Below are 22,766 nucleotides of genomic sequence, written 5' to 3'. Positions count from 1 at the left end.
AGTGACCGTTAGTTGATGATTATTTGGAGACAGCATCTCACGATCTCCAAATAATCTTTCAAAATAGAAATTATTTTTGGAACGTTTTCGTAGGAAATTTCAAATGTGAAGTAGGCAGTAACTAATAGAAATAAGATTTTTGGTTTGAAAGATCCATCTTTAACCCTAGAGAATCCAAGGATATCCATCTCCTTCGTTGAAATATGTGTTTTCTTTGGAAATTAAAAAATTACGGTTGTTTGAATAATAAGCCATTGGCCGCATAATAAATTTCCAAGGCTTAAACGGTCGCACATCCACGGAATTGTAGTGAATGGGGGAAACGAGAATTTGTGGGACCTGGTGGCAATAAAAGGCGTGTATACATTATCTGGAAGGCGCGGGGCAGAAAATTCGATTACAGGTAGAACCGTGGCCGAACTGGAAAGCTCAACGATTTTTACAACGTTGCCTGTATTTTTTTTCACAAAGAAAACACCGCTACTGGCAAAGGTAGAACCAAACACGGCTGGAGTATTTTTGTACGGAAATAAACAATAAAGGACATTTAATACAAAAACTTTTTTGTGTACAATTGTTGAAAAGACAGATCAACAGAGGGAAGCAAAATTAAACGCTAAAAAGCATATTTGTTATAGAGGTTTTTTCTTCTCTTATTTCAGCTTACAATCACAAGAACATCTGAATATCCAGCAACACGTTTTATTAAACCACTTGCTTTAATTTACCACATTGTTCAAATTGGTATCACTATTCAGTGAAATCGTTGTAACTTTCAGTCAGAGCAGCTTTCTGGTTATATGTTACAATTCCACTAAATCTACCTTAACCACTGTTTAACAAGTTTACTTTTTTTCTGTTTTAAATACATCATATATAAAAGAAGCAATCTAGTTTGTTTTTTTTGGCCCCTTTTTTTAATTTTTTGTGAGTGACAGTGTACCATTTGGATTTGACGTGTTAAACGCTTCTTTTTATATAGCCATAATATAGGACTATGTAGTTAGGTTTTTTTCCGAATCTGGGGCCATATAATTCTGAAAATCAACGACGAAGCTTCCCAACCGTATTTTTATGCTTATAATGTTATATAGCACTATTTTCCTTTTCCTAAAATTCCACCAAATCTACATTAATTATTGTTTAACAAGTTTCCTGTTTTCTTTTTAATTATTATAAAAGGTGCACAGTATATATTTAAAACTCTGTTTATATGGTTGTTGTTCGGTTATTGGTAATTGTCAAAAAACAAGACAAGGAGAGTTTTGATTACTCAGCCCTTACGAAAAAAAAAATTTGGTCTTGCTGTGTAAGGCAATTTTCCTGCCAGCAAACTGATTGATGATGGTGGAAGCGGACATGAGAAATGGACGAGATGTGGGCAAACCAAACAGAGGGAGCAATGCATCGTTTATATCTCGGCAGGGCAAGACTGCATTTAGGAATCCGGCAGGACCTTCTCTCCTCACGTTCTTAAGGCACCATTTGAACCCTCTTCCGGCTTATTTTAATTTTCTGGAGTTGTAAAACAAATGGGGAGAACATAGACTGAATTCGAAACGAACACGTTTTAACTGAAAAAGATTTTCATTGGTATTGGGTTTAATTTATTTATTAAAAAATTGAAATTTACAAAATAAAACAACCTGTGCTGTGACATACATTGCACAGTACTTAAATGCAACATCCAGATATCATTATTGAAATTGTGTAATTTAAATTAATTAACCAAAACTATGAAAAGTATTGTTAAAACCACTTTTGTATGATTGAGAATTTGCTAAAATACGTAGGTATTTACTTTATCTTACCAAAAAAAAATTTTTTTCAAAGAAAATATAAGTAACATTGTTACAAGAAATTAATGAATAAGGATTGACATTTTCCCTGTGGTTATTTAATTCTTATAATGTTAAACTCGTTTGAAATGAATTAGGAAAGTAGAAAAAGGCATTCGATCACTTGGTCGTTTGAAGAAAAAAAAAAGGTCATTCATTTATATAAAGTATCTCAAAGTTTGCCAATTTTGTTTTATTTAGATTTTTCTCGTTAATAATTCTAAAGCTTTTAAAAAAGATAAAAAGTACGAAAAAATCAGGTTCTGTTTATTTATTAAAAACGACTTTCTCTCGAGGGTAAGCATCCTAAGTGGACCAGGCAAGAAATAAGGAACACGGCTGGAAAAACTAAGCGGATGAAAGTGAAACAACGGAGTGCCAGCTCCAAGTGGTAACAAGGTGCTTGATTGGCCCCGAGGCGGTCAAATATTAGCTTTAGCTTTTCCAGAAATAAAAGGCATTTGACGTGTGGACAAAAGTTGTGTGCGAGTTTGCAGGCAACTCAGATCCCCTTTTCCCTTAATGGGCGAGGCAAAACTTAATCCCAACTCATAGTTATTATGTACTTTTGTAATCCAATATAACTTTTCTCTTTATTTCATTTCCACGTAATAAAATCCGTCTTAATTAAACCGATTCCTTACTACCGGACGCAAATCCTATAAATTAAAAATAAAGCTTAGACACGATATTGGTTGTTATATGTTCCTATTGAACTTTTATCCGATAATGTTTTAATAATCCATATGTGTATTTCGTATTCATAATTGACCATAATAAATATTTGATTTAATTATAATTTTATTTTCATGGCTTACGTCCCTTTGTAAAGCCAGTTGGTGTGACACGATTACTATTTGGGCCAAACGTTTTTTGTTGATTCTACACTCCAAAATATTGGATTTGTATACTTCACTTTTTGTGAATAGGCCCTGGTTTCGTCAAAATATTTTTTTGCAAGTTGAAAATTTGTCCGTTTTTAATATTTTTATTTTGCCGTTTTACTTTCTACTATGTGTATACATAAATTTAAAGCATTGTTTAAAATGTAAATTGCAATAAAAATCTAGTAAAAGCTATCAAACTTTATCAATAATCAAAAAATTTCTAAATACCAAATATTTTTCAAGTCAACTAAGTCATAATTTTTTTTTTTTGTGAAACTAATATGAAATTTCGTTTTAAAACTTCTAGAGTAAATATAAATATAACACACCCTAAATATAAATTTTCGTTTCAATTTAAATTTATCGATTTTTTGACTCCTAGTTATTTTAAGTTTTAAAAATTCGTTATAGGATTATTTGATTTAAACGGCTATAATTTAAAAAAAAATTGGAGAAAAACTATGTTAGAACTGCACTAAGAATGTCAGTCCAAATTATCAATCAAAAATTAATTTACACCAATTTCCTCGAAAATAAGAGTTTTGTAACGCTAGTATCACGACTATGATGTAAAATTCAAGTTTAGACCATTATCTGATCTTCCTTGCTTACATAATATTTGTTAAAATATGGAGAAAAGCAGTATTTTGTTGATTTATCTTTTCAAATTACACTAAATTACAATATTCTGCATCCTAGAACATTTTTGTTTTTATATTGACCAACAATGAAATTAAAACACCAAATATAATATATTTTAATCTAGAAATAAGCATTTATGCTTGTTTAATTAAATTTTCTTTGTACTTTATTTTTTATTAATATTTCAATTTATACAGTATAAATAAATTCAATCAACCAGAATTATATTTGGACCCTCTTTTGTCAAAATGAATGAATTTGAATTTTGTAAGGAATGTGGTGGCACGTTTTGCTTTGGTAAATAGTTTTAGTGAAAAGCGATAAATTTACATTCAAACAAAAAGTTATATTTTTGGGTTTATAGCGGTGGTAAATCAAAATTTTATATTAATTTCACGAAAAAATGTATGGCCTACTTTAATTGAAACATATTTGATTTTAAAAATTTTTTTGGTTATTGATAAACATTGATAGATTTTGCTATAATTTTATTGCAATCTAAATAAAAAAATGCTGTAAAATGATATATTCACATAGTAGATTAGAGCGAGAAAACGGCAAAATAAAAATATTAAAATATTAAATCCAAATCCGTGTCACACCAACCTCGTCGTCTCTTTATTAGTCGACATAAAATGCCTTAGCAGACGGTCGTGGGTTCGGATACCGCTTGTGTCACTTGCTTTATCATTCTCAATTACCTTAGATTAAATGTATAATGAATTAAAATTAGTTTCATAGATTGTTTTTGTAGGTTTTATTGAATTCTGCATATTTAAATAACATACAAAGCTCTGTTCGTTCTCCTTGGATAATAGTGCCATGCTTTTTGTACTCATAAAAACCACGTCACGTCTACCAGAAACGGGCAAATCAATAACACATCTTTGATCAGTTGTTTAGACTGTAGAGGATGAAATTGAACAAAAGACATTACTTTACGGAGGATAGCCTCTGCCCCTCATTACTACAGTAGTAACCCTCTTCAAAAGCTTACAGAATCCACTAATTGAGCTGCATATTGGCAAAGGACTTACACAGAACCAAAATTTAACTGTCTTTTATACCTTTATAAACACTGATGCAAACATCTTTTCATCACCGTACTAAAACCCATATGGACTACGGTAATGGACTCTTGGGATTCAACGACGTGGGTTTCACCAACATCAATCCTCCTTCACCAATCACACCGGCTTTAATATTCGGTTTGAAATTGCCAAAGATATCCAGAAATTTCCGAAACTATTATGCTTTTGCCTAAAACCACTTGTCAGAACCATTTCATCCCTCACTCTTGCAGGAAATCTCCCCGATGATTGAAGCATCACTAGTCACATTTCAGTAAACAACAACACTAAAATTCTTCCTACAAGTAAATAAGTAATCAGTAAGTATGCAAAACAAGTGTTTTATCAATGTTTTTTGTGAACTGTCCTCGGTTCAAATCGCTCTATGATTAACTCTTGAAAGGGTTCCGTTCTGAAATGTTCTGATAAGTTATTGGATGCCATTGAGAACAAATTGGCGCATTAATCGTTCACAATGGGCCGGAGGTGTTCGTTCTTCATTCACAGATTCCTGAAGTAATGAAGACACCTATTGTTTTATTAAACGATTCGGCCTTTTCTGGCCAAGCAATTTAACCCTTTGTTACACAAACAACTAGTGTTCATTCAATTCGCGTTTTTAAAAATGTTTTGCTGTATATCGTGTACAAAACCACTATTAACTACTATACGTGTCCTTTAGAGCACGGGTTATTAACAAATTAGAAATTTAAACTGAAGACAACGAATTCAATCGAAAACTGCTAAGACGAAACATTGACAACACCATCACACTTGACTAAAATGATTTATACGCCGTAACAAATGGAATGGTGGAAAGAAATGCATCGGACAGACGGCGAAAAATAAAATACTAATACATTGAACTTTAAGATCCTTTAAGACAATGAAGGAAAATCAAACTACGCGATTCATTCACAGAAAATCATCCCAAACCCTCAAAATTACAGACTAGTAATAAACTACTAACTGAGGTAACAAAAGGACGAAAAATGAACTTCTAACAAACAGAATTTATTTAATTTTAAAATGACTCTTAACCACACAAATTCACAACAGTTGGCTTAAATTTGTAGTTTCTTCATTAAAAACATTACACCAATTGAAAGACCGCCGTTTGCAAACACTGACCGGAAAAAAAGAATCTGTATAATTATTCGGAGATCGTGAGATGCGGTCTGGTGTGACGTAGGTTTGAAGATGATTTCAATAAAGATCGAAAGTTGGCACAATAAAGAAAATGTTTTCTAAAACCTACGTCACACCATACCGCATCTCACGATCTCCGAATAATCATTGACTAACGGTCACTAAACACCACACAAATCTGTATAATAATACATTTTGTAATTTTATGGAATATCATACGTATTTATAATTCACTACGTCATGATGAGAATTAGCAGTTAGTTTTCGCAATTTTCAACAAAAGCTAGACCTTGGCGGGGTGGTCCTGGGGACATCCCCGCGTTAAGTTTTTAAGTTACAATCTTTTTATTTGTATTTGTACGTACCAGGTTAAGTCTGTGTCAACATAAAACCCAAGGTAGCGTAAACAGTCGGTTTTAGGAATAGAAATGTAGTTGAGGAATATTGTGTGAGGGGTTTTGCTTCTGAGGGTAAATGTAAGATGGGTGCACTTGTTTTCATTAATTATTAACCTCAAAAGTTTGCTCCATTCAACTATTCGTTAGGCTTGTGCGTGGAGTCCTCCGAGGCGATTGCAGGATCGGGAGCAGAGGAAAACACGGCTATCTCGGGTTTAATTAAAAAATAATATTTAGTCACAATATTTAAAAAAATAATGTATTCTCTTAGGGATAAATACAAATTAAATGTAGATTATGTATTATGATCATAGAAAACCAACTTTATGGTTTTTTGAAACATTAGAAGTCATGTTATCGTTGTTATTTGAAAGGATTTCACTCGGTTTGTGCTGGCTAAAGTAAGTGGCTTAGAAGATATACCCGTCAGGTCTGATTCAGCCTCGGGCTCCAGGTGGGTCTGTCTGTCTGGAAAAGTTAAGAGAAAGGGAGAAAAGTCCCTTGGGTGCAGCACCGTAATTGGACGGGCAACCCCACGCCGCTCGCTAATAAAATAATACACACATCAAAAAGAAGCGTCAAGGAGGAAGACGTCAAAAGAAAAAGGATCCCTCTGGATCATGGGAACGGAGGACCCGTTTTCCTTTTCCAGAGTACGCCTTTTACTACCTTTCAAGATAATCTCCTTAACCCTTTTGTCAGAGGAAAAAAGGTCGTTAACAGTAATACAATAGAGCCCTTATCGGATTCCATGTATCCAAATAGTGCTCTTTCACATTTGAGGAAACTCTTTCAGAAAAATCCTGGCGTTGAATATCATTCATTCTTAGACACATATCTCATTGACTTAATAATGGAGATAGCAATACTGCGATATCGATATCACATTTGATTAGATTTATTATTGTGTGGAAAAGGCGTAATTATTTGCCTTTTGAACAATTTCTAAAAAATTCGTTAACGTTACATGTTTTATGATGAGTAAAATTACCTCTTGACAGAAAAAAAAAATTATCTTTACATAAAAGGAATTCCTTACAAATTACATACCTTCATAATAAATTAGGGAGTTACCTAATAACGAAAATCTCTGCAAAATTAATTGACTTTCGTTAGGTATAGGTTATTAAAACAATAAAACTGCCTCAATTTATCGTTTTAATATCTTGTTGGGATCGAAGTTGAGGTCTTTTTCACTGGAAAATTAAAGTATTATTTCCTTTTGTTCAATTTTCGACCATCAATGCAATCCTACCTCAACAAACTTACTAGAATTTTTCAGAAAAAAGGACCTCAACTCCGATCCCATCACATTCAAGAAATTGATTTTCGTTTTTGTTTTTCATAACAATACTACGTAATAGAATAAATTTAATCTGAAAACAACTAAATTTGGTTATAATTTCCTTTCAAGGGGAACGCGGTATTTCACCCTATTTGCATAGTTAGCAGTTGTGGGTATGAATCCTGGCACAGACAATGGAATTTTAATTGGTAATATTTAATATGTGAAAATTATTGTAATGTGACATTAAGTCCTTCTGTTTGACAGGAATTACTTTACTTTTTTTAATAATAATTTCCATTGTGCTGTTTTTGATGATAAAACAACACGCAATTAAATGATAGTGAATATTAAAATATATTCATATAAAAATATTACAAATAATATTTATTTATTTTGAAAAAAGGATAAATTTAAGGATATTAAGATGTCATCAATTAATTGCCATCTGATGATTTTAAACATATAAAAGAAATAAATAAGAGTAGAGAAACTATCCAATTCTAAGATACAGGCAGTATTCCTATGAGTCTTCAGTATTATCTATTTAATTGAGGCTAGTGCCACTATCAATGTCACTGTCTGATTAACCATTATAACCCTTATTTGTGTTGGTAGGGATAAAAGGTTCAGACTTATATTTAAACTCCCATTTGTATCGTGTCCATTAGATGAAGACAATTTCACCGAAGTCGGGTGACAAATAGTAAAAGGGTAATGTTGACAAATGAACAAAGAGACACACCTTATTGCGTAATCTCTCTTTCTCCCTCCTCCACACACTTCCTAGCACTGCCTCTCACTTCACGCCATCTTTCAAACGCTGTATTTCTAATATGTTTGGCCTTTCATATTTCCTCTCAGGGCCAAACTAACTCATCGTGAATTATTACAATTATTTAAACAACTCCTAAATCTTTCACGCCTGAAACAAACTGGGAAGTGAAAAGTTTAACAATTTCAATTAGGACATTCTAATTTAAACATATACTAAATGGCCACATAACGTTTATAAATGAACGGTAATAAATAAGTAGTAAAATAAATTTAACAGGTGTATATATATATATACATATATATACATAGTTTTGTCACATATAGTTAAAATAGTAGTGAAGATGGAGGTTTTTGTTATTTAACATGTGAAAACGTTTTTAAATTTTGACTACACACCTGCAAGTTGCCAAGATTCTATGAATGTAAAATTAATTCAGATTGTTTTCTATAGACCCTGAAGAAGTCGAAATATATCGTCGACAGCTCGTCGTTGGTACAATGGCACTATTTCTGACTACCACCCTAATCCATCACACTAACTTAATACATTTAAATAAAAAAAGTGCTCTTTACCGTTTAATCATAAAAAACCTCATCGTTCAAAGAAAAAAAGATCTACATACGTTTTAATGAAATCATAGTCATCGCAATTATTGTCCGTAAAAAAATTCGGTTTTGTCAAATTTAAATAATTAAGAATTCGCGTTTTTTTTAAGAAATACGCTTACCTTATTATCAGTTATTGCCTTCCTCACAAGTTCAGAAGGCTGTCTGTATGATTTTTTTATAATATATACGACATATTGTAAAATATCTTTTCTGAAATTGTACAGCAAATGAAATATATTATTATTGTTATTAAAAAGCTATAAAAAAAGAAACTTAAAGAGTTAAATACTTTTCCTTAATTTGCTGTATTTGTGTTTGTTTTGATTGATGTTTTACGAAAGCAATTAGCCGTAAAATTTTATTTGGCAGCTGAGATTAGTTACAGGGCAAAGCTGGAAAACGATTTGTAATGGGCCGTATAGTTAATTAACGAACAGGAGAATAATAAATTTACCGTGCCTCGTTTTAATTGGCTTACAGAAGGGGATTATCGAGAAGTTTCTTGATCAGCAAAGAAAACAGAAATCACACGAGGGTCGGATATTAAATTAAGATATGAATATACAATTAATCACAGTGTATTAACCGTTTAGCGTCTAGGTGTTAATAAGTTAAGGGTTGCACAGCGAGGGTGAGGGTGTCCGTATGCAAATAGGAGTCGGGGGGTTTCTCAGTGTCACATTCCATATTGGATCCTCGGATTTATGCCGGCAATAAAAGCTGAAATACACTGGTTCCGCGGGTTTCCTCTGAGATACCGCCTCAGTTATCATTACGTCGGCATTAAATCAAAGACTCAGATCTTCCTAGAAATAAAGTCCCAACTGTGCCCCGGATGTGCACACACGCCCCTTTTGAACCAGGCCTTAATCCCATTCAAAATGTGTCTATTTATTGCTTCAACTGACACATGACTTATACGTGATTTATAATTATTTTCAGTACTGTCGATACCGTATTATGGCATAGGAACTATTTAAATTGTTATACCTTGACTTCTAGGATGAACTATAGACACAAAACATCATCGAATTCTACCTTCATATCATAATTTTCTTTAGCCCCTATGTATTTTCAAAAAAAAAAAAAAATTATAGTTTTATCATGTTAAAATATTTTTTGTTAATCGGCAAAAACACTTGTGTATATACTGTTGATTGAATTGATTGGAGTTTTTATAAGTGAAATTGCATTGTAATTAATTTCACTAATTTCGTGGTCCGCTTGACCAATTAATATATTACAATTAATTAAAGTTTTTAGTTGAGATAAAAAAGTCAATGGCACGAGCGGGATTTGAACCCACGATCTTCGGCTTGATACGCCGCTGCTCTAACATTTGAGCTATCGTGACCTCGATCCACTCGGACACCAACTTCCCATCTCAACCGCACCTTTTGAATTTGGGAGATGGGAAGTTGGTGTCCGAGTGGATCGAGGTCACGATCGCTCAAGTGGTAGAGCAGCGGCGTATCAAGCCAAAGATCGTGGGTTCGAATCCCGCTCGTCCCTTTGACTTTTTTATCTCAACTAAAAACCTTAATTACTTGTAATTGTCATTAATACTTTCCTTGTTGAATTGTCCATTCTAAATAAAAAGGATTGAAATTTATAAACTGATTGAGTGAAGAAAAACCAATAAAAATATAAGTTTCAAATAAAATAATCACTTATGATTTAATAATAGTGATTGTCAATACATAGATACAAAATATTCTATTTATTTAGGGCGTACTATACAACATATATGTTCACACATGGGAAGTAAAGCTTGACAAGAAACTGAGTTTTTTCTTTCTTTTTCATAGGCCTAATCCTTGATACATTTTTATGTATAATTAAATATACATATAGAAAATACGTAGGAATACCGCCCGATAGACTTGACCTCGGCATCGATTATTGGTGTGTTAATATACATTAGTGATTCTTATTGGGAAATGTATTTATTAGCGCGATATGTAGTGTGAGAGGGTTGATGGCAGAATATGGAATTTTAACTCTCAATTACGTTAGTTGTATAATAGGCATAACGGGTGATGGGGGAATATAGAGTACTCCGCAACTCTGAGTGAATGGCATGTAAATAAGAAAGAATAAACTTAGGAGTGAGTGAGAGTGTAAAGGGACTTGTATTTAGGAATTGATTGCATTGGGGGCTGAAATGACCTCGCTCTTTGATAGCTACTGGAGCTCGGCGGCTGGACAGATAAGATTTGATCCCGGACTGTCAAACCAACGGTGAGTAATTTTCGACACCTGCGGGTAATTTGTTGTAAATTACAAAAGCTCGAATTAATCATGGACTGCAAAAAGTGATAGGCTCAACTCTATAACTGTGTATGCACATACATGTGAGGATTTGACTTGATATATAAATACAGTCATAGTAATAAACAGTAAAAGTAAATCAATTTGGTACGCCGTTTATAGTATTGACAAAGCTATTCTTTACATATCACTTGTTACTCAATACCATAAACAATAACCGTTTGATACTATATATTTTCCAACAATGTTAAAATTATTTATTTTATTCACATAAGCTTTACGGAATATCTATGTTCTATGGATACACATTATGCGGACAATATGACATTACCTACTAGTAATTCTTAAAATGACTAAAATACATGAACTACAACTTATTTCTTAATATTGACAAATGCTATTTTATGAGTTTTTACCGACCTGATACTTCTCGTTGTTTGGAATCTCTAATTGCTCAATCCATTTACAATCCTCAATCTGTACAATTTACATTTCTCAAAATCCTTGCCCATAAAAGCGAAAAAACTATTACTGTTTATGGGCATGTTAACGGCCCTCTGCGCGTTAAACGTTAAATCCTTTCTTTTTTCATGTTTTTCTTTCGCGCATGAGTGTCACTGTTTCCCGATATTGTATATAATTCTGTTTTTTGTTTGTGGGTCTCTCCTCTGTGAAAAGATCTTTTCGAAGAAAGCCAATGTTTTTCCGGCGACCCGTTTCGACTTTATTCATGTCATCTACTGGCCTACAATGGGAAGAACAGATTGTTGAAGAGCATAAATATTTGTTCTCGTGAATACAAACCTTGATTATCATTTAAAAAAAAGAAAAAAACTTTTTTGTTTGTCCACTTTTACATTTCAAAATAAATGTAAAAGTTTTTTGAATGCTAATCAAAATTTGTATTCACGAGAACTAATAATTATACTCGTAAACTGTTCTCCTCATTGTAGGCCAGAAGATGACGTGAATAAATGATGAAGAAGGATCAGGGACGTGGTCCGAAATGCATTGGGAATAAACTACAAGTCATTTCAAATACTGGAATTTAGTCCTACAAAAACAAGTCAGACTGAAAATATATTTTAACACCAAATAAAAAAAAAAGAAATACATCAATATTTCGGTAAAAGTTGAATTAAATGATTTTTCCATGTTTTTCAGTTCGTCCTATTTAACCAAAGTAATGATTTAAATTGATTTATAATTTTTACGTAAAGTTTGGTTGCGATGAAAACTTAGCGTCACGGCAAAAGAGGGAAATTTGAAAAATTGTAGATTGAGATGAGTTGGGTCGCAGGGAACCGAAATTACGATTTTTTTATTGGAACCACTCTTTACATAAAAATTATAAATCAATTTAAATAATTTTTCTCAGACTGAAATTGATGTAGTGCAATCACATTTTATATGACTACAGAAATAACCAACTCTAGTTGGTTTGATCTATAAAACCTTCTTTATAGCAGGTATCTTTGTGTATTCTAGTAAGACATATCTTATTGACATTGTAAGTTATTGAAATTCTTGAAACATTGTAATTCTAGTAAAAACACCATTGCAATTTTTCAGAGCTATTTGAATAATAGACAAGGGACGGTCAGTTCGGTGACCATTTCTATATTAATAGTAGACTTAGTAGACTTCCTCAGGGTAGTGTTTTGTTTTACAATATTTATGTGAACTAAATTAATTAAAGCAATTAGTGTGAACATTACGTTTTAATGTTTATATGATGCTGCACTTTTGTCAGTTCATATTGATTAGAAGTCTGATATCTCAACAGCTTAATAATTCTTGAATGCTATACTCTTTAATCTCATGATCAAAAGTAAGTAATAAATCCTAACAAAATAGTGATGATGATTTTCAAACAAGTGCAGGCTCACCTTGTCCAGCCCATGTTTGTTTCGTCATGGCCTTCCTTGACAATACCTTGATTGAAATGCTTTGAAATGTGCCCTTCCCCGCGCGTGGTAATCGAAATGACTTATTTGGGCCTAACTTTGTCTCAAAAATTTCATGGGAACCACACGCAAATAATCTTTTGAACTAAGATATAGTCCTGCCAAACTATTTATGTCGGGACAATTATTTCCTAAATACACTTAAACTCAATGCAAAACAATATCTCATCTTTATTTATTTTATTTTTATTTATTCTTTGTACGAGGGTTCGCAACATCAGTAGTCATATAACCCCTCAGGGTGCCGGTGTTTTTGAAAAAAATCCCATTTATAAGTATGTCGGGTACGAATGTAGGGCCGCTGGAATCGAACCCGGGACCTTTACCTTACAGTGATGAGCGCCGTGTCAACGCCTAAACCGTTGCGGCCACCGACGTCCCCATCGCATCATTAAAATGATAGAATAAATTACTTCAAATTAATAGAATTGATGAACGGTGAAATGAGTGGGTTGTTCAGTCTTTATAAGTAGGAACTAATTTGACACTTGTTGGGGTTAAATCTTTTAAAAAGATAAATTAATTCATTGACAACTCAAAGCACCGTTCATTAAAATCAATACCACTCAAATCAAGGCCACAATACAATTTACTTTGTTGCAAAGCATTATAAGAGATATGGTAAACGCATTTAGCAGGAAAGCGTAAAAATTTTGAATTCATCCCAATCTCAGATTTTTCTTTAAAAAATATTTAGAATTAAAAATTATAATATAACATTTATTGAAAACAATCTGTAATCTTGCGCTAAAAAGTAATAATTTCAAAATTTAATTAAGCAGTATTAAATTTAATTACTACAGTATTAAATTTAATTACTACAGTATTAAATTTAAATAATACAAACATCTAAAAAATTGTAAAAAGTAAATTGTTTATAATTGTAGAGTATTTGGTTATGTTAGTATGGGTGATTTTTTTAATGTTTTCCCAACTAGTTTTCAATATTTATACATTTCGTTTTTACTGGCTAAACTTTAACATAAATAAAAAGGATCAACGCGTAAAAACGGGCACTGAGTTGAAAAATGCGATGAAACGGTGTTTTATATTCCTAAAACTTCTAAGGACAGGCAAAAAAAAAGATTGGGGTGAGGAAGTAGTAACCTATAACGAGGAAAAGCCGGAGGGATGATAGCAATAGGACACGTAGCACCGACCCTCACTTTTAATGGGTTTAAAAAAATCTTCCAATGAACTTTACCCCCCCGTCTGTCCCGGCACTTCGGACCGTCTGGAATTTCCATGTGACCCTTTTTGTCGGCGACAATTATACGTGAAACATTGTGTTAATTATTCCAACCGGGGTGGTTTTCTCCGTTTGATTCACGACGGGCTCGCATGAGTTTCTACAGTTTAACCCCGGTTTAAATGGACCCCGTTTAGTTATTTTGAGAAGCGGAAGCGGTAAACGATGTTTTAAGCAACATCTCACATTAAAACCCTTTTCGTGCTAAGCTCTTAACGGTCTTTCTTCAAAATAGAAATGACTAAAAGCTTTAAAGTGCTGACAGTAAATACACCACATATTAAGATAGTATTTTTCATTTTGTCATAACAACTAGGAGTAGTAAGCACAAGTCCCGTAAAACGAAAGAGAGTAAATGTTCAAAAATATCAGCTTAGCATTGAAACTGCAAAATAAAAGTTATGATCAAGTTTGCATGAAATTAATTGAGAAGAAAAAGATTATTTCAAAAAATGAAATTGTGGCGTGCATCTAATGCAAGCTAACACCACTCTCCAGTCAATATTTATTGAATTTATTGATAAAAAACAATACAGAACATAGAAATTGACAAATAAGTAGATATAAAATGGGCTTGATAGTGACAAAGTGTTATTGGACAAACTTGTATTCCTTATCATCTCAAAGATTTCAAAATCAAAGATGAAAGTGACAATTTGCATAATGAAAGTAAACTCATAGTAGTATTACGTATTACGTAGTAGTACTCAGTAATATTACGAGTGTGGCAGTAAGTAACTTGTACAACGTTGTTTCATAGTAGAAAGGTACAAAAGTACAATATACAAGTTTTTTTGAACTCAAAGAACAGTTGCGAATGTCATCGTGCAGATTCAAATCGCTACTGATGGATATAGGGCCATTAAAAGATAACCCTACGAGAAAAGGTTGGCGCATATTCGGCAAAACGAACTCTCTGCATACCATTGCATTGGCTGAGATGTGGCATGCATGGCAAAAGTCGTTTTACTGTTATTAGGATTGTAAAACGTGTGGTGAATGTAGTGAATGCTCGGTTATTTCATGCAATTTTTGCATGACCTGAAAACGTCGCCACAATTTTTATACATCCGTTTTTCAATATGACCCATTTTCCTCACGTTGTGGAATAAAAGATGAATCACTGATCCAAACATTTTGCTCGATTTTATTGGTAGTTAACAACAATTAAGCAGCAACAGTGTCCTGTTGGATTTATTAACTAAAGCAAACTATGTTGGTTGAACCAACAAATGTGTTTGATTCTTGGTTTCCTTCTCTTACTATATAGCACTGATAGGACTCGAGCCTTTCTATGCATGAGAACCTACACTATCAATGAGCCCTGCAGACTGAAGAATAAAAAGAAAATGAAAGAACGATAGAAGTCACTTATTGGGCACAAACAATCTAAGAACCTTCTAACCATCTTTGGAAGGAAAAGGGTAACAGAATGCATTAAACCCTAACCATTCCTAACCATCCCTAAAGGAAGTAGGAAAAATCTGTGAATCCTAACACGACATAACCCAACAAGGAAAGCGCAGATTCTGCAAAGAAGCAGAAGAATCATAAACAATTCTATTAACAAACTGTGGTTCTACACTTACAGCTACAATTTTCTTTAACTAAAATATGCATTTGAAAAGAACTTCTTCTTAGTCGCCAGTAATTCACATTTTAAGAACCATGTTCATTTTCTGTGGTATTTCTATTGGTTAATGTGCTAGCTGCTTGCCTTTTGGTAGATGTTTGTTGTTTCTTAAGAAATTATTTCCGTTCGATATGTTTCTAATTATTGAAGTTTGAGAGTTTTTAAAATAAATGCTTCGTAGGATTGAGATCGTAGTGATGGATAGAGCACCAGTTTTGTACCTGAACTGAAGGCCCAGAGCAGGAAATTTCTCCTTTCTACCCCTTATAAAGTATATCGCATAAAAATACTCATTGTATTCGAAGACGTGGGCCGAGAAGGGAGTTTTTGTATAAGGGGAATCTGCCCTCCACCGAGAGGGTCTGGATCGAGATTTTCCAATTTCACACCTCCCTGGCTCCCGCAATAAATGAAACTGACTCTCTCCCGGTCCTTCTCGAAAGCCTAATGTTTCAGAAAGTCAACACCGGCGATAATGCCTTCATTCAACAACTCCACTCCGCCAATTCGCACCAAAATTCTCATAAGTAATCAGAGTAATAACAGGTTGAAAAAAGAAAATGGGTTTAATCTATTTTTGAGGGTGATTTAAATAATTTACCCTGATGATAACAATATAACTGACATGTTTGACAAATTGAACCTGGATAAGAAAAGTAATTATTACTTTCAATATAGCGTTAATTGTACGGTTTCGTTCAAATTACACCATTTCCTTCTTTCGTGATTCTTGTTAACTGGCATGTATCCATGTAAATACTACAATTATTGGAACTTGGAAACAATAGTAATTATTAACCTTTAAAATATTAAGTTTAGAATCAAGTCACTCAATTGGCACAGCTTAACACAATTTATGTTACATAATTCTGCGAAAAACACTTTGCAAAAATAACAATCCATGGGCACGTACTTGCAGTCAACTGACAAAATCAAGACTTAGTTTACTCCTCCATACAGCGCTCTTAGAGTATGTTAACGAAATAAAATAATCAAAGATAATTTCCACGAAAGTTATATGTAATATACAGGTGACACCTACCTTCATTTACGGTGAAATAGCTTGCCCCGATAAAGTAAATCAGATAACAAAACAGAGAACTCTCGAAAATGCATGGACTCACTGTCTTCGCATAACTGGAACAATGAAACTTGTCCCACGCTGGTACGGATAAAACATTTGATTTAACTCCCTCCAACATACGATAATGAAGACAGTACAGAAAACTATTATTAACATTATCAAACAGAAACTTCCAACAGGGGTTAAACTAAAGAGAGATAGTAACTGCCTAATGAAGTATCATCCGATACTCACGGCCATAACAGACGATATGAACAGTATGTTTGAATTCAAGCAAAATGGTCCAACTTAAGCACTAAAACATTATGGGAAAGAGGTACAAAAGCCTCCGTTGAGAACCGCCCCATATGCTGCTACACTGATGGACCGCAGGTGCAGTTGTTTGGCCTCGATTATAACCCAAATTCAATTCGATGTTGTATTAGCGTACTAACCATTATCCCAAGAGGTTTTTCACGTCAAATTTTGAACTGTACCCAATTTCTGGACGTATCATTCCACATAGTACTTCAAAATTTATTTTTAATGAATTTAAGGCTCAAACGCGTATTTTTTATAAGGTTTAAGCAAATAAAGTTTTTTTTAATACTTAAAAAGCATTTCTTTCAATTATCGTGTTTGCTTATATTAAAACGTGTGTTTGTTCTTATGATTATTACAGCATTGTCACCGTATTTATTGTTACTGTTCTGTTATTTTAATACCAATTTTACAGAATGGGAGTGTATGTTTTATTTACATTTAAAAGTGAATCTACATACTCACCCCACCTTCATCATTTCTATGGAATCATATATGCTTTTGGTTCCTAGTAATGGATGTTTGTGTTAGTTAATTGCCTGAGATTCCCCAAATAATATTGCAATTGCATTGGACACATGCGTAATCACGAGTAAATAGAGCTGCGTATGATATTTAATTAAGGTTTTTTTTGTTTCCTACTTACTCAACACTAAATTACATTGATCCTTGTATACATTTGCTGTTTCAAATTTAAAAAATAATATTCTAGCAGTATCAGTATTTACGGGAGTTATTTTTCGTTTGCATAATGTCACGATATTATTATAAAGATAAAATTTAGTTGTTTTTTTCTGTGATTTCTAACTAAATTTTTATTGTTGTTGTTTTTTCTGAGTAGACATTATCGTAATATAATATGGTATTGAAAAATCAAGAGTAAGGCCAGTTTGAAAAGCAAGAAAACACTTAGTTGCTTAGTCATGATTTCTAGATGTCAGTTTCGACGTTCCTTCATCAGGACTTTGAAACTATTATTACAGTTTTACAAGTATGGGCTACTACGTACATTTCTGAAACTTATGATATGAAGTATATTTTATATATAATGTGGAAGGGTTGTAATTTCGTTCTATTACCAACTCAGACATTTATTCATAAAACAATACTTGCTAATTATTAATTAATTAATTTTTTAATTGAGAAAAATAAACCTTTTTAGAAGTACGTACAAACCGTACTTTCACCGATTTTCGATCACCGGTTATGCTGATCCACGGACAAGGGGATGTTGAAGAGGGACCGTTTAATATTCGAAGAAGTGAGCTGGATGGAGAGGTATGTTAACAATTTGCTGCGACTCAGGTTTGGAAAAAAAGGCGTAAGGCCCTCCCCCCCCCTTGAGGATGGGCCCTTGTTTATAATGTAAATTCGCCTCCCCGGTGGTCTTGTTCCGGTGAGGACAAAGTGGAATACGAGGCGGCCACAGTTTCACCAACCGTGAAACACAATTTCACACGTAATGAAATACAAACATCCGGCCTAGGGTTCGTCGCGTGACGACGACGCACCGTTTGAAAAGCCATGCGGAACGAAGAGCACTTTCAAAACGAAGGATTTTTTCTTCCAACCACGAGTTTATTAGCATTTTAATTGTGAGAGGGGATTGGAGATCCATCATTGCTTTAGAACGGAATAATGAATACGAAGACAATAATTTCGTCTGGCGAAGAGACATTTTCTTGATAAATTATTACAATAATCCAATATGAGATTTTCTCCCGTGGTCTGCCGGATGACAAATCTGAAATTCGTTCGTTGCCGATCATTGGTCATCGTGGTCTGACATTCTAACTGGGTTGGTCTGTCAGACGCGTTTTGGCAACTGCGCCTCGGTAAATTTTTGAAGTCAAGTTTCTTTCCAAAAGTCGTGAAGGGTGGTGTGCATATGTCGGCGTTATCTCTGTTTGCCGGTGCCTTTGTTAGGTTTGTTATTGTTCCGGTGGATATTGACTTTACTGCAACCACCCAAGTTTAGGTACCAATAGGTGCAATAAAACGAATATAGATGTCGTCATAATGCCTTTTGAATTAATTACCAACACGAGGTTACCGGAGCAAAGATTATAAATTCGACAATTCTATTGAATTAACTTCACGCGATAGGAGGGCTAATACATGTGTGTGTGTGTGTGTGTGTGTGTGTGTGTGTGTGTGTGTGTGTGTGTGTGTTGTGTACATATGTATATATAAATTGTTTATATTCGTTTTTTTAATCTTTCTTATTAGTCAAGCTAGTAATTACAACTCGACACACATAAACATACAGAGATAGATAATGAGAAAGGAAAAGTTTAAGGGGGAGAAGGAGATAGAGAGAGAGAGAGAGTGATAAAGGGGGGGAAAGGGTGAAGGGAAGAACGAGAGAGAGTAAGAAATAGGTAGGGAGATATATATAAGAGAAAAATAGATAGATAGATAGATAGATAGAGAGAGAGAGTGAGTGAAAGAAAAGTGAATTAGATATAATAGAGGACAGAAATATTGTCATTCGCCAGATCCTAAATGAAGTAGAAAAAGTATTTGCAAGGCCTTCATCAGCACAAACGATTACGAATTCGAAATCGTTTGTGAGATGTTGGCCTCACATCGTATGCCACCTTGAGATGACTTGCAGCAACAACCCGCCTCCAGCAACTCAGGAGAATATCGTGCAGCGACTGCCTAGAAGAGAACAACAATTGGAATGCTGTTATGTTTACTGATGATTCGTGTTTCTACCTGTGAGTTCCAATTCCTTCTGCTGTCACTACACAGACAGAATTGCGACTAATCAGTAACCATAACAACATTCCAGTTAGTGTTCTATTCTAGCACTCGCTGCACCATATTCTACTGAGTTGCTGGTGGCAGGCTATTGCTGCAAGGCGTCTCAAAGTTCTCTACAATTTTTTGTTTTCTATTTTGTTTTATCAACTAACAAGTATGTATCGGTTAATTTATTTAAAATTAATAGAATGAGAGTTACTTACAAATATCCCTATTCACTTTTGCTCGGTTTTCAATGATATTTTGGTATAGGGAACGAGAAATAGATAGAAAAATGAACAGATAGATAGATAGGGAAAAAGATAATGAGTGAGAGTGTGTATGTGTGTGTGTGTGCGCGCGCGCGTTTGTATGGGTGAACGGGAAAACAAACAAAAATCGTCTTTTAAGTATGCAAAGAGAATGAAAGTGCTTCACGGTACTTCACGGAAAAATTCAAGATAAGAGCATAACTGAGGATGTTTCATTTTTAATATTAGGATACTGACAGGGCCATTGTACTGTCGACTTGCTCAGATAAGACAGAACAAACATAGAGACTTTATATATTATAAACACCTAATGGGAAAGATAAAGGCATACTTGAGAATGCGCTGTTGCAAAATATAAAGGAACAATTTTTTTGGAAACGTGAAGCTTAGAAACGTTAGAAATCTCTTCGCAGGTGTAAAAGTCCGTGCTCTGAGAAGGATCGGTCTATTGACAAATAAAGGAAATATTCAGATCAATGACACGCCAATTGTCTAATTTAGCTACAGTGTTGCTGTAAATATTAAACACCAGGGACAAAGAAACGGCGTGATTGAAATTCTAAGACAATAAACCTTCTCTTCTATATCATAAATTCAGTAAACAATATTTAAAAAATCATCTTTTAAAGTATATGTAGCGGCTGTTCCTAATAGTTTTCATGCGTACAGACATTATTTAAATTTTAAAAATTAAATTTACAGGTATCAAAATATAACGACGCTTTCAAAAACAATTCGTCTTCTTTGTAGGCACGATATATGCATTTAAATAAGAATTGCTACTATACTAAAAATTTAAATACAATTACGTTTGTGCTGTTTTTTTTTTGTTTTTTTGAGAAAAAAACAAACATTAGAAAATTCTTAAACATGACAGAAGCTTGAAGAAGAAATGTTTTGTTTTCTAGCGGGAATAATTCTAATAATGTTAAATGAGGATAAAACTATTAGGAGTTAAGAAGTTTCAGGTGAAATTGAGGACATCGGAAGCAAATAAAAATCCAGGCCAAATACCACTATGCAGACCCATGCAAAAATAGATCTAATCCGATCCTGCTTTTCACAAGCAATGTCGTCAAATATTGTATAACGATGGTATTGGGAAGCGCATCGTTGGCTAGTATACTTAGTTTATTTTCAAACAAAAATTAACGAATTTCATTACTGTGGAGAAAATGTTTTTCATTTACACATATTTTGGCTTATTAATAGATTTGCTAAAGTTTCAAAATAACTATATTATACATCAAAGTTAATATTCAATTATTTTCACAATTGGGAATGAGACAAATTAAACATTTCACGCTACTAGATAATAAAAGACTACACTTAATATATTGGTTTCCTTCTGATTCGACTCAACATTTCTGATTGATAAACATAGGTCTTCTTAAAGCGCACAATGATAACTGAGGGTAGAACGCAGATTTATGATATTATATATTAAGAAAGCCTCTCGAAAGGGTTCAACTCAGTTTTTCAATGATTAAACAAAGATGAGCCTTTATTGAAATTTTTGTAACTATCTTTCTTTAAAACTCATTAAATTCACTAATTTCGTGGTCCGCCTGACAAATTAATATATTATAATTAATTAAGGTTTTCAGTTGAGATAAAAACCTTAATTAATTATTTCTTTAAAACCTTCATTATGTCAAAAAGGAGATACATCGAGAAGGTTTGATTGAAAAAATATTTAATAAAGTAATGATGTTTACAGTGGGTTACCATCACGCCAATTACCTTGGTATCGTTTCATGAAACATATTGAAAAAAGAAAAGGCAAATTATTTTTTATTACATATTTTATTTGTTTATTGTTACATTCTATTTCGGTATGCTTTGTACAAATTGTATGTAATAAAAAATGAAAATTCACAGAACAAACGTTTTATTAAATTTAGGAATAATTAAATAAGTACAACAAAGTAAATAAAATGAACAAATGTATAAAACAAAATACATTTTATAACAATACGTTTTCAAGTATTATGTACAAGTAGTGTTCATATTACTATTATTAACTAAGGTTTTAAAATTATGCTTTTAGTATGTATACCATGGTCACGCCTCTTATTATCCAAACAACATAAGGATTTTTTATTACATTCTATAGTGCGACATCCAAGTGATCACATATTTCTAGAAAATGTGAGTACAAGTCGATGATTTTATATAGAAAAAAAACCCATATCAGTAAAAAGTAATGTATTTTTCTCAATTCCAAATTTGGCGAAATAGCAACATACATTACAATTTTCGAAACGGCAAACCCTATATATATATATANTATATTTGTTTGTTCAATTTAATTGATTTTTGTGTACGTGGGCAGAGCCAAAATTTTCATTTAAACTCATTACTTTAAAATCTAGTCGAGCCACGTATTTTTCAATTTGTGGCATTCCAGAAACAAGTTTTATAGTCAATCGTTTTCAAATATTTTACTTGGTGTTACCATAGATGGCATTATTAAATAATCTATACATGTCCTATTTAGAATCTGAATTGCTTTGTTGTCTAAGATTATTATTTGAATTTTTGTAGGGCCACATCCACTTTTTTGCTAAATTTTATAGCGCGGTGA

General features: G+C 33.2%; 1 protein-coding gene across 3 annotated transcripts in view; it reads left to right on the top strand.

Moving 5' to 3' along the window:
• The window catches only part of LOC106672528 (kinesin-like protein CG14535), a 347,817-nt gene that overhangs the window by 182,451 nt on the left and 142,600 nt on the right, over positions 1-22,766 (top strand). The gene's annotated exons all lie outside the window — the stretch shown is intronic.

This window comes from Cimex lectularius, unplaced genomic scaffold (assembly GCF_000648675.2).
Source record: "Cimex lectularius strain Harlan isolate CLEC.00 unplaced genomic scaffold, Clec_2.1 scaffold130, whole genome shotgun sequence".
NCBI lineage: Eukaryota > Metazoa > Arthropoda > Insecta > Hemiptera > Cimicidae > Cimex > Cimex lectularius.
This window is presented reverse-complemented; position numbering and strand designations above follow the sequence as displayed.